The sequence below is a fragment of the Ochotona princeps genome, chromosome 5 (assembly GCF_030435755.1).
Source record: "Ochotona princeps isolate mOchPri1 chromosome 5, mOchPri1.hap1, whole genome shotgun sequence".
In the NCBI taxonomy this organism is placed as follows: Eukaryota; Metazoa; Chordata; class Mammalia; order Lagomorpha; family Ochotonidae; genus Ochotona; species Ochotona princeps.
Genome location: NC_080836.1, coordinates 20961422 through 20975149, shown reverse-complemented (window position 1 = coordinate 20975149; position 13728 = coordinate 20961422). Strand labels below are relative to the sequence as shown.

General features: G+C 41.9%; 1 long non-coding RNA gene across 2 annotated transcripts in view; it reads right to left on the bottom strand.

Annotated features, from left to right (window-relative positions):
- Positions 1–13728, bottom strand: part of LOC131480361 (uncharacterized) — a 352527-nt gene that overhangs the window by 186846 nt on the left and 151953 nt on the right. Inside the window, exon 3 of one of the 2 annotated variants that reach the window (XR_009245432.1) lies at positions 10318–10658. The exons of the other annotated variant lie outside the window; for it this stretch is intronic. This is a non-coding gene — a long non-coding RNA (uncharacterized LOC131480361). Of the gene's footprint in view, positions 1–10317; positions 10659–13728 lie in introns of those variants that run through there. 2 annotated transcript variants of the gene reach the window in all.

The following is a 13728-nucleotide window of genomic DNA, read 5'->3' as shown; positions in this document are numbered from 1 at the left end:
CCATTGTGACTCACTTGGAGAGTAAATCATCGGATGGAAGGCCTTCCTCTCTGTCTCTCCTCCTCTCTGTATATCTGGCTTTCCAATAAAAATAAATAAATCTTTAAAAAAAAAAAAAAGAAAATGAAAAGCAACTCTGGGACTCATGTTGCAATACACCAAGTCTGCTCTTGCAATGCCAGCATTGCAACTAGCCCTATCACAGGGCTAGTTCAAGTTCCAATGGCTTGCATTTCAACTCTTTGCTGCCGAGTATAGACCAGCAAAGGATGGCCCAAGAATCTGGGCTCCTGCTAACATGGAAGATCCAAATGGAGTTCCTGGCTCCTGGCTTCAACCTGCCCCAGAGTTGGTTGTTGTGGCCATTAAGGGAGTAAACCAGTGGATAGAAGTTCTCTCTCTCTCTTTCTTTCTTAATCCACCATTTGGTTGATACATTCAACCTTTACTGTATGTGAGGTACAAGTTCACAAGCAGCCCAATCCAACCAACAACTCAAACCTTTTACATGCCTACCAGCCTCTCATTTGGTCCATATAAGTGCTTAGAGGCCCACAACACATAGTACTGTATACACACACAATCCCTATACTAATATATTTGCATCATAATTAACCACAACATATTCATACATGAATATACAGGAATAATGTACACATACATTCATCCCCTATCTTTCCTGTCTTATTGTTAATTCTCTAAGCCTTTGCTCTGTGACCCTAAACTTCAACCCTTAGGCTTACTTCTAACCATGTCCCTTTAGGTTCTCTGGAATTTGAATATGAGCTAACTCCTATATTATCCAACATTATCTGACTTAACTCTCATGTGTGAGATCTACAAACTGGATCTGCAATAACCATGTTCAAACCTTGTAAGAATATAAATTCTGACACCTTCCATTAAATCAGAGATACAGCCGAACCCTTCCCACTCCACCAGCCCCTCACTGAGCATCAAGCCTCCTCTTCTGTCACTACCACCTTGCTCACAAAGGTGGAGGACAGAGGGGCACTGACCAGAGAACAGCTGAGCATAAAATGTGAGCACTTGAGAAGATTGCTCAGTTCAATCTAGAGTGACACAGCTTACAAAGGGTCATTGGGTGATCCCGTCACAGGACTGCATGGTCAGCATTCCTGCCCACAGGGAATTGGCCCATCCTTGCCTAGCTTTAGCTAATTTCAAACACTGCTCTCTCTCTCTTTTTTTTCCGTTGTTTTTAGCTATGTCCTTCTTTTCATTGAATACTGGCAAAGTCTACTGTTTTTCACAAGTATTTGTTTGTTTTTAAGTGGGTAAGACTATTTCCATATTGTTTCCTTCATATATCTAAGGTAAAGGGAATATTGAGGGAGAAGCCCCACCCAGTCTCCCACCCACCCCAGGTCCCGGATGTTGGGGCATGCTCTGAGATGCTTGCTCAAGTGGTTTTGATAGTTCACCAGTTATGAATCGCTGCCAATCTCGCCACTCCAAGCACGATGAGGTCGTTGAAGAATCCACTGATTGAAAAATCTCTTTTTTTTTTTCAAACTCTCCTTTAGCACATTCCAGAGACAGTGGAGCAGCCATCAACAACAGCCAAGAGCTGTCTGGCAGAGTCTCTTCAGCCTCTTCAACTGTAGCTGCCCAGCAGAACTACAGATGGGCCAAGAATGGATCAACTGGACACAGCCCTGAAGACACACACTGCTGGTCCACATGTCCTCATTTCCCATCCCAAGATCTCCGTGGGGACACTATATATGATGAAGGTCTGCAACAACCTGATCAACTGAAGTTCATCCACTTTTCCTTACACTGCTTTCACATGCTTTTGTCCTTCTTCAGGCAAGAAGGGTGAAGCCAAGAGGAGTTATCTTGGATCCCACACAGGGAACATTCATTTCCAGTGATGCCTTTGCTCCTCACCCTCAAACCCACCCCCAGAAGAAAACAGAGACCGAAGCCCATGTTCTACATCATAGCCATCGGCATTTCACATGCGCACGAGTGATTCACCCTCCCTCACGAACTCCACAGTCATTTAATAGCCCATGACCTCATTGTAACTGAAACACATCCACAGTTGTAAGGAGCAAAATGAACTTAAGAAGACAGTCCAATCTCATTCCCCCTTCCTGCCTGAGGAAAAAGGCATTGACACTCCTCATGAGATCAGCTGATGGTGAACACCTACAACAACAACCCTAGACTGCCTGACACTCAAAAGGGGAAGTGTGGGAACTAGCAGAGACTCAGCCTAGGCACATTGATGAGCTAATACTGAGCCGTACTTTATCATTCGAACTTAAAAATGATAAAAAAGTATTTTGTTTGTATTTATTAGTACATAGAACTATGCCTGTAGCTATATATGTAGAAGAGAGAAGTAGACTATTTGAATAAGACCAGAAGTCACACAGACAGAATGATAAGAGAAAAGCATCCAAGTGTTACTAATTCTCCAGGTGCATGGAGGAAAAGACAAAGAAATGACCACTGGCAAGAGGTTTTTATACCTTTTAGACAAAGAACAATAAATTCACAAAGAGTTGAGACAAAGGAACCTGTGGGGAGGAGCAGCAAATCCTAGGAAGTCACTAGAAGATTTATAGAGAGATGTGAAGCTAGTGGGAGATAAGGGGCCTTCAGTGAGTTTATTTATTCAGGTCTGTTATAGCCCCAATTACCAGGATCTGGTGATAGAGACTATTCCTGGTCCCCCTCTGGTGCAGAGAAGGTACCCCACACAAAGGAATCTTTATGGCCCATTCTGTGTAAGAAAGGACAGGTCAGATAGCTCCTTCTATAACTACAGTCTCTCCAGTGTTTGGGGCTAGGAATAACCAATATGTCAATTCAGCATGTTTGGGGCTGGTACATTCTTGCCTCTTTCACATATGTGGTCACATGAATGAATTTTAATTGCCTACCTATGATCTGCCTTGTTACAAAAATAAAGTGGCTAAAAGCTATACACAACATCGAAGTACAGTTTTGAACAATGTGAAAATAATTCAGGTGTTTGTCAGCTAAGGAATGGAATATTATTCAGCTATAAGAAAGTAAAATATCAATGTATGCTACAAAACGAATGAAACTTAAAACTATTACTCCAAATAAGAGAAGCTAGACACAAATACTTAGATAGCTCTGTTTATAAGAAATATCTAGAATAGGCCAAGTTCATAGAAATACACAGTGGGTTAATGATTGCCAGAAACTAGTGGGGAGGGAAAATGGAGAGTTGCTGCTTAATGAGGAAGGGATTTCTTTAGGGGATGACAAAGTGCTCCAAAATCAGACAATGGCAATAGTTGCACAACACTATGAATGTAGCAAAAGTCACACAATTGTGCCTTTCAGCTGGTTCAAGTGGTGAATCCCATGTTATATGAATTTCTGCCCCACATTTTAATTGTGCAGCATTGCAAGAAAACACACAGCCTGGAGGAGTAATGATTATTATGCAACCACAGCACAAGGATATGTGGCATCCTGGCTTCATCATGGTTCCCTAGAGAAGTAAGCAGACCAAGAAACCCCAGGGATGCCCCATTTTCCACAAGATTTCAGCAACCCAGACAGAGAAAAGAAGCACAAGTCTCCCAGAAGTGACAGGCAAAGGTTCCAAGGACCTCTGGAGAGGACTCCCCATGATGTGAAAGCCTGAATTTTCTCCCAACAGCCTTCAGCAAACACAAAAGCAAGCCTCATCAGCGTCTCTAAGAGCAAGTTGAAGGTCAAAGTCAAAGTGTAACTCAACACACACCTGTTATCAAACATCCATTCCTTATGGTGTAAATCCTTTAGACTTTCTTTAGGTTCAGTGGTTTTCAAAGAATCAGCCTACCTGTATGTTAGTATCTTCCTGTGTTGCATATATCTTTTAAGCCACTTTGAATGTCATGTGAGTAACATACAGAGAGCTTATTAAATACAGAATTCAGGATTTTAGGCTCAAACCATTGAGGGTAGGATCCATGAATGCAATTTAACAAACTTTCTAGTTGATTTTTACTCACATTCCAGTTTTCAAGCCTTGTTTTAGGTCTAAGTCAATGTAGAAATCCACATTACACAGACGATTGGAGGTGTTCTCCACATTCCTCTCACCTCTTTCTCCAGTTATTCATGATTTTCTATTCCTGTTTACAGATATGATCATTTCAGAGAAAAGTAGTCACGTGGTGTCTTCCACGATTCCCTCCCAGCCCCTTTAATGACTCAGACTGGTTGTCTGGAGGTGGGAGGCCATCACTGGACTCAAACACTTTTGGCTATTTGGACTCCTGGGGACCCTCAGCAAGCAAGGAGAGACCACTCCTCACTCACATTCTTGGCCCTTCTACCTTAGAGGACCAGATGGTTCTACTCAGAGTCCAGTCTCTCTCTGCTCAGCTCTAAAGTAAGTCTTGGTTCTGTTTTAACACCCTGTGCTGGACAGTTCCAACCAGAGTTCCCCAAGACACCTGAAACCCAACAGACCTAAACTACTTCTATCATTTTTTTTTTCTTTTTTTTTTTAAGATTTATTTATTGTCATTGGAAGGCAGATAGAGAGAGAGAAGACACAGAGAGAGAGAAGACACAGAGAAAGCGATGTTCCATCTGCTGGTTCACTCCCCAAATGACCACGATAGCCAGGAACCAAGAGCTTCTGGGTCACCCATGCAGCGGGAGGGTCCTAAAGTTTTCAGGTCTTCCTCAACTGTTTTCGTAAGCCACAAGCAGGGGCTGGATGGCAAGTGGAACAGCCACAACACAAATCAATGCCCATATGGTATAACTGAGTTTGGAGGGTAAAACAGTAGCTAGTTGAGGCAAATGTACCAGCCACATCAATATCATTTTTTTAAAGATTTATTTATTTTTATTGCAAAGTCAGATATATAGAGAGGATATTATTTTTAAAAGTAGACTGGATTGGTTCCAGCATGATAGCATACTGGCTAAGGACCTTGTCTTGAACACACAAGATTCTCATGTGGGCACCGGTTACACTCCTGGTGGCTCTGCTTCGCATCCAGCTCCCTACTTGTTGTCTGGGAAAACAATGGAGGACAGCCCAAAGCCATGGGATTCTGCAAGGACGCATTCAAATGGACTGAGAAACATTTAATCAGGATGAAGCAGAGAGGACACATTCCAGGAAATAGGTGAGGACAGAACAACAGCAGAGGGGTACCTGGAGACTGTCAGACACGGGAAAGCAGCAAAAACAATGGTGTGGTGTTACAGTGAATGATACTCCAGTGGCATTCAGCTAACGGCAATCTCAACTCCACCAGCAGCTGGAACTCCACCAAGTGGGAAGGGACTTTAACTGCGAGCTTGGGAGGTGAACCCAGACAAAGAACTGTTCGTCCTGCTGGTCTGTTTGATTTGACCAAGAGCAGAGACAGAGCAGCAGATCCCAGACAGGAAGTGCAAGAACAGGGTGGATTTCACAGCCCAGTCAGCCCACTAGAGCTGAATTGGGCGCCATTTTGCCTAAGGAGACAAAGACAAGGGAAAGGACTGAGCAAACACTGAGCTGGGATTGAACTCACTTCTGACTCAGTGAACTGCAGCAACGTGGTATTCTACAGGTTCCATCCAAGACAGGTCTGGGTAGCCCTCAGACCTAAAGGCCAGCAGATAAAGAACTCTAGTAGTGGTACTTCAGGAGCCGTTTTGTACACCGTGGCAAAAGCTTTAGTGCTGCAGGGGACAACAATGAACTGTGCATGTGATGAGCTTGTGAGAACTCACTGAGTTCCGTGGATTGCACTGGTCCCATAGGAAAATAATACCGATTGTGGCATCATATGGGTCAAAATAAGTCCACGTGACACCCAGACCTAGCGTCCAACAGGTTCTGGCAAGATCAACACCACCAACTACCTAGCTATATAGGGCACCTGGTGTCTCCCTAATCCTGAGACCTGCTCCAACTGGAAGTGGGAGAAAGGTTGTACAGATAACAGTACAACCTCAGCACGATAACACAGGAGGTGGAACATGATAAGCCATGAGTTGGGGCTGTGGAGACTAAGATGAAAACCTAACATATGAACCCAGACCTGGAACTTGCTGGAGGAAGTGGCACAAGTGGCTGCAAGCATAGAGCTGTGTACCAATGGCAATAAGTAAAATCACTTTGTAGACCTGTATGTAACAGAGCTTAGAAACCTGCCCCAAGGAGAAGAATCTGTTAACTAGAAGTACAATGATCAAGAGCAAAAGAAGACACAAAGGCACAATGAATATTACCGAAAACTCCCCTGCAAAGGAGCAAAACCTTATGCCAACCTCAGAGTTAACTGAGGAAGACATCAAGAAAATGGGGGACATAGAATTCAAAAACCTCATTTTAAAGCTTCTGATCAACAATGAGAAGCACATACAAGAATTCAAAGAAGTTAAGAAAATTGTTACACAAGAAATAGCAATAATAAAGCAAATCAAGGCTGATATATCAGAAATTAAGAACACAGTAGAGCAAATTAAAAGTACAGTAGAGACTCTCCAAAGTAGAATGAAGAAAGCAGAAGAAAGAATCTCAGAATTGGAAGATATTTCCTGTCACCTGGGGAAACAAACAAAAAGCTGGAAGCAGAGCTGGATCAGGTCAAAAAAAGTATTCAAGAATTGAAAGACACTATTCAGAGGCCAAATATAGGAGTTATGGGAGTCCTAGGAGGTGAAGAAAGAGAAACTGGTTTTACAATATATTTAATGAAATAATAAAGGAAAATTTCCCTAATCTAGAGGAAGAATTGGGAAACAATATCCAGGAGGGGCACAGAACTCCCAACAGGCTCGATCAAAAATGATCTTCTCCACAACACATGATCATCAAGCTCTCTTCAACTGAACATAAGGAAAAGATCCTTAAATGTGCATGTGAAAAAAATTAACTGACACATAAAGGAATGCCAATTAAACTCACAGGAAGCCTCTCACAGGAAACTCTATAGGCCAGAAGAGAATGGAGTGACATATTCCAGATTCTAAAAGCAAAAAACTGTCGGCCTGGGATAACATATCCAGCAAAGCTTTCTTTTGTCTTTGAAAATGAAATAAAATTCTTCCACAGCAAAGAAAATTAAAAGAATTTGCCTCTTCCAAACCTGCCCTACAAATGATACTTCAAGATGTTCTCTTGACGGAGAAGAGGAATACCACCCACCAAAACCAAAGGCAAATGGGAAGAACATCCCACTAAAATGACAACAGAAGACTAAACCAATGAACAACTCATTCCTAATATGACAGGACCAAAGTACAACCCATGTATATTAACCCTGAATGTAAATGGCTTAAGCTCAATCAAACGTCATAGATTAGTAGACTGCATTAAAAAAACAAAACCCATCTATTTGTTGTCTAGAAGAGACACATTTCACAAACAAAAATCAGCAGAGGCTATCTCATGTGTTTTGATATTTTTGTCTTTGTTAGTAGCATCTCTTCAAAAACACTTTCTTCTGATTAAATTTTTCAGTGACTCATAGATCATACAATAACATCATTTTCTTCAAGAAGTTTCTTGATTTTCTTTTCCATTTCTTCAGCAACATATTAGTCATATCTAGTAGCATGTTATTTAACTTCATGGTGTTGTTAATTTCTTTTTTCTTCCTGTTGATTTTGTTTTGTGGCTTTTCATTTAAGGGGATGTATAATAGCTGTGTAATGGATACTATCATATCTAGTAACATGTTCTCCAACTTCATGGCATTATAAATTTCTATTTTTCTTCCTATTGTTGATTTTGTATTATGACTTTTCATTTGAGGGGATGTATAGTAACTGTTAAATGGAGACTAACATATCCAGATGTGAGGTTATAATGTATATGTACCTCTACTTCCAGACAAAGATGAACTTACAATGAAACTGTTTACTATGTCTTGACAATAGGATGCTGGACTCTCTGTCATTGTCCATGCCTGCAATGATGGACATATGACTGCGTAGGAAGAACTATACTAATGATATAGAGGAAATAGGTAGTGGGGGGGAATTGGCAAGGGGATTAAGGGAAATCCCAGGAGTCTATGGAACTGTATCACAAAATGATAATAATAATAATAATAAAATAATCACTAATAAAAAAACTATTTAATGTGCACTTTTAGCTTCCTAATGATACACAGCTCCCCCAAGGGTAGGGATCAGACCTCACTTAATGTTGTACCTGGCCCACATTGAGAATTTGCTACATATTCTTTCAATTAAAACAATGTTGACACTCTTCATTATAAATTATTCATCAAAGATGAGAATCATGTCTTTCTAAATTAAAACTAAAATAAAATGTTAAATAAAAAAGATGTTCTCCTGACAGAGAAAAGGAATAGCGCCCACCGAAACCAAAGGAAAATGCGAAGACCATCCCAGTAAAATAACAACAGAAGACTAAATGAACAACCCATTCCTAAAATGACAGAATCAAATTGTCACCTACTTTTATTAACCCTGAATGTAAATGGCTTAAACTCATCAATCAAACGTCATAGATTAGTAGACTGGATTAAAAAATAAAACACGTCTATTTGTTCACTACAGGAGACATATCTCACCAACAAAGATCAGTGGGAAACTATATCTCACGGATGTTGATTATTTTTGTTAGTTTCATCTCTTCAAAACACTTTCTTCTATTAAATTCTTCAGTGTTTCATAGATCATACAGTAGCACCATTTTCTTCAAGAAGGGTCCTGATACTCTTTTCCATTTCTTTAGCAACACATTAGTCATTCAATAGCATGTTATTTAACTTCATGGTGTTATTAATTTCTTTTTTTTTTCTTCCTGTTGTTAATTATGTTTTGTAGCTTTTCATTTAAGTGGATGTATAGTAGCTATGTAATGTACTGTCATATCTAGTAACATGTTATTTAACTTCATGGCATTGTAAACTTCTATTTTTCTTCCTGTTGTTGATTTTGTGTTGTGACTTTTCATTTAAGGGGCTATATAGTAACTGTGTAATGGAGACTATCATATCCAGATTTGAAGATACAATGTAGTATGCATCTCTACTTCGGGACAAAGATGGACTCCCAATGAAACTGTTTGCTATATCTTGACAATAGGATGCTGGACTCTGTCATTGTCCATGCCCACAATGATGAACATATGATTGTGTATGAAGAACTGTACTACAGTAATGATATAGGGGAACTCAGTGAAGGGGAGGCAGTTAGGAAGGGATAAGGGAAATCCCATGATCTATGAAACTGTATCATAAACTGATAACAATAAAAAAAAAAGAATTAGGAATTTAAAAAAAAAGAATTCACATCTGTACCATGCATAGTGGCACCTGAATCCTAGACATACAGGCCATAATTGTGTTCTCTTACCTCATTTAAATAGTCTTGTCACTAGAAGTGGATTGAATATAACAGCAGGAAATAAAACCCACCACCCCTGCACACCCACAACATGCTTTGTTTCCAGGAACTGCTCTAAGAGATTAGAGCTGGGAATAGGAACTTCTGAGTCTCAAGGTCAACACTCCCAAACCCTGACTCTGCTGTTCCAAGTGATCTGAGTCGGACATGTCTGCATCTTTATCTACAAAACCCTATAGAATAGAATTGTTGAGAAAAGTAACTGGGAAAATGTATATGCAGTGTTTGACATTTGTGGCAAAGAAATGCCCAAGATATTCAGATATTCTGAATACACACATGGATCTGTCAACTAAAGTTCTGCATTCTAAGGAGAAATATGAATGACAGTGGAACACAACTTATACCCCACAAGGCTAATTCATCCAGCATCCTTATTTGAAGAGGCCTGGGTACTATTTTCCACAGTTAATTTCAACCAAACTAGAAAAAATTATTAATCCTGTGAAACTCTAACTTGGGTCAGAACCATGGCCATCTGGGATTGGAGGGCAGGAGCACTGGCTCTGTCCACAGATGCTCTGTGTTCAAGGCAACTCATCAGGCTAATTGCAGTCAAATCCAAGAATATACAGGTGTAGCCCACTCCAGGCCTGGATACAAGTTCTTTCAGTCCCTCCCCCCCAGCCCCCCACCAGCTCCCTGCCCCCAGGCTGTGGGCAGAGAAGACTCCAGGCCAGATTTTTACCATCTCCTTTTCTTCCCCAGGATCAAAGACAGTTTTCTCTCTTTTGGTTTTGTCCATTTTTCACTTAAAAGTTGATGTTCAACTTCACCCAGTGAAACCTCACTCCCAGAGGAGTAGAAACATAAGTCACCCAATCCTATTCAATAGAGTAAATATTGGAATAAGATAAACATCTGAGCTGCCTGAAAAAGACCATTGTATTCCAGCAAACTGCCATTTCCTTACCTTAGGAAGAGCTCTGGAGTTAAAAGGCCGGAAGCTCTGAGGAAGGGACACAGCTGTGGCTGCAGTAGAAGCACCAGTTCTCAAGCCCTAGCAATGTCAGATTCCAATCAAGGACTTTGCTTGTCATGGGGCAACCCTGAAGAGCTGGTGTCTCTGTGCCCATTTGTTGAAGGTCTCAACTCTTGCTTTCTTTTCACCAGGACTGCTCAGGCCACCTCACACACCACAAGTTGTTGGGAAGGGCTGGGTCTCAGTAGCCTGCAGTGCCTTGATTCAGTCCTCTTTGATTCATGAGGTGGCTGTAACATGATGCTTCTTTCCCTGGCTAGAGTTGATCCAGGTTGTTGCCTCCCTACAGAAGAAAGTCCAGATCTAGATAAAGGTGACCAAGAAAACCAAAACTCATGTCAAGGCAATGGGAAAATGCACACTAGCAAGAGACTGTAGGCAACCTCCCTGGACACTGGTACAATTTGTAAAGTTCAGTATTGTCCCTTTTGAAAAATTAGGAATGGTGTCTGGTGCTATGCTTAGATGAATGTTCAAATAGGAAATGGAAATTCCCTTAACCCCCCAATGCCACCCCCTGCAAATGGCTGTAACAGTCAGAGCTTGGCCAGACCAAAGCCAGGGTCTCTATCCGCATCTCCCACGTGGATGCAGGGGCCCAAGCACTTGGGCCATCTTCTACTTTCCCAGGTGCATTATCAGGATGTTGGCTCAGAAGTGGAGCAGCCAGGGCTTGAACTGACACATATGGGATGCTGACATTATAGGCAGCAACCCCAATTAGCCATATTTTCACAGAAGCATGTGCAGTTCAGTAACTTGCCCAACATACTGATTTCAAAATCTACGTTCTTAACCAGTATCAAAGACAGACAACAAAACAGTGGAAAAGCAGCCTTAATTTCTCCAAACTCAAGCTACATCTTTGAAGCTTCAGGTTGACAGTTCCCCAAAGGCCATGCTGTAGGTGTTGATCAGGACTTTCCTCCAGCCTGAAGAAGTCCCTGAAAGGCTTGGACATTCAAAGAGCCACTAGTAGGAGGCATCTGGTACAACTGTCAAGAAGGCATGTGAGGGCTCGGCAGCGTGGCCTAGTGGCTAAGGTCCTTACCTTGATCCCATATGGCTGCTGGTTCTAATCCCGGCAACTCCACTTCCTCTCTAACTCTCCTGCTCTCAGTATATCTGACTTTGTAATAAAAATAAAATAAATCTTAAAAAAAAAAAAAGGCATTTGAGATGCTCACATCCCTCAGCTTGGGTACAAGTTCCAACTCCACTCTCCATTCCTTCTTCCTACCACTGCTAAGCCCAGGAGGGGAACCAATGATAGCTCAAGTACTTGTGTCCCTGTCACTCATGGGGAAGATACCAATTAAATTGCCAATTCCTGGCTTCTGCCTCACCCGGTACTGACTGATGTAGGCATTTGGAAAATGAACCAGCAGATGGAAACTCTGTTTTCCTACCTTTCAAGAAAAAAATAGTCTTTGATCTTGGAAATTTAGTAAGAATTCCAGAAGTTTCCCTGGGATGCAAAAAGCAAGGGGGAGCCAGCCATCTATTAAGGGGGTGGGGTAAAGAGACTTGTTTTCAATGATTTCAGATAACACAAAAGTGCTTCATGAGGTCCAAAGCCCCAGCATATCCCACAGGGGGCACTGAGAGCTGAGGGCTTCCTTGGGAATGGAAGTACAAAGATGGTGGAGTGGGATGTCACCGGCTGGTGTGTTTTTGTTTGGGGATTTAGGTAGTGGGTGTTGTTTATTTCTCATTGCTTGTCTTTTAGGTCTCCCCTGGAGTTTGTGTTTCTAGATGACTATCTCCTGGGCAGTGGAGCAAATGGACAAACACATTAGGAAGAAAACAAACATTTACACAGGCAGCAAAGTCATTTCTCCCAAGTCCCCTAATTCACAGCACTGCACCTACTTCGGGATTAAAACAAGCTGGCTTTTGTGCCTGAGGAGAGTGGATTCTTTCCAGAATCCCCATCCTCTGGGGAGCAGGAGCAAACTGGGATGACAGAATTCTTTCTTCTCTTGCCACAAATGAAAATGCAACTCCAATGAGCAATGCACATTTTTACTGTCCGTTGCCTCATCATGCTCCAGCCAGAGAATCACAACAATTAGCCTCCTCGTTTCCATTAAACCATGTCCTTGGATTCCAGAAAGCCGGAGTGGGAGCCAAGCATAAATATATATAACTCTAAAAAAAATCTAGCTGGGCTCTAGCCAGTCCTTACCAGAGGAGAGCAATTATCCCTCCTCCCTTCAAATGTATACGGCCCCTGTAGTTCTACAGGCACAAATGTCCAGGCTGAAAGGCCCCTTAGGGAGCCTTTGGTGCAGTGGTTTTTTTTTTTTTTTTCAACTGAACCATTAGGGGTCAGGAAGTCAATATAATGGGCAGTATCTGGGACTTAAAAGGAAGCAGACAACACAATTTCACATAGTAAGGGTAAGCATTGTTGCAATGAAACTTCTGTTTCAATTATGTCTGTGCTGCTGAGAATCACAATGTAAAAGTCCAAATACTTCCTACAATTTGTAGGTCCTAGTCTAAAGGTTTGGAAACTTCTAACCACTCCCTAGCTTCACAGCTGGGTGTAGTGGAATCCCAAGAGAGGCAGGGACCTATCTGAGGTTCTGTTGCACATCCAAAAGGGGAACCCAGTCCTTCTCCATCTCCTTCCCTACAGGCTAGCTCCTCCAGCCCTCTCCTACCAGTTACCACATGAATCAGGCATGCTGGGCATTTAGCTCCCTTCAGAAACAGATCCTAGATGCAGCCCAAAGCCACCAATCTCTTTGTCACCCTAAACACTGAGCACTGTGAAAAGCACCTGGCATATCTACCAGTGATACACTGGAGTGAGCAGAGTGGGTTCAGAAAGGCAGATGAGTGCCACAGGAAGCACTACCATGTTTATGAGCTCCCAAACACCAACAGCAATGACGGTGATGACAATGATTCTAACAATGACCAGCTTGTGATGTGCTTCCACGCCCTGGGCTGACCTACTGCCACCTTCAGTCCTCACAAGAGGCTGGTGGACCACAAGGAGTCCAGGGTCTACAGAGGTTTTGTTTGAAAAAAAAGAGGAAAAAAAGTCACACTCTTTTTCTCTCTGTGTAACTCTGCCTTTCCAATAATAAATAAATAAATCACAAACCAACCAGAATTCAACCCCAAACAATTATATCTACTCTAAACCAATCTACCTTACCCTTCCTTGTCAGAAAGCTCACACAGAATAGTAACTGTTGCAACAATGATGAGGCTTTTCATGCATTTATTGAGAGACTGAATGAGTGGACAGTGGAAGAATGGACCCACTCTGGCCCACAGAGGGGCTGACAGCCGAAACAGACAGCAGGCAGAACAGGGCAGGCTCAGTCCAGAAGAAC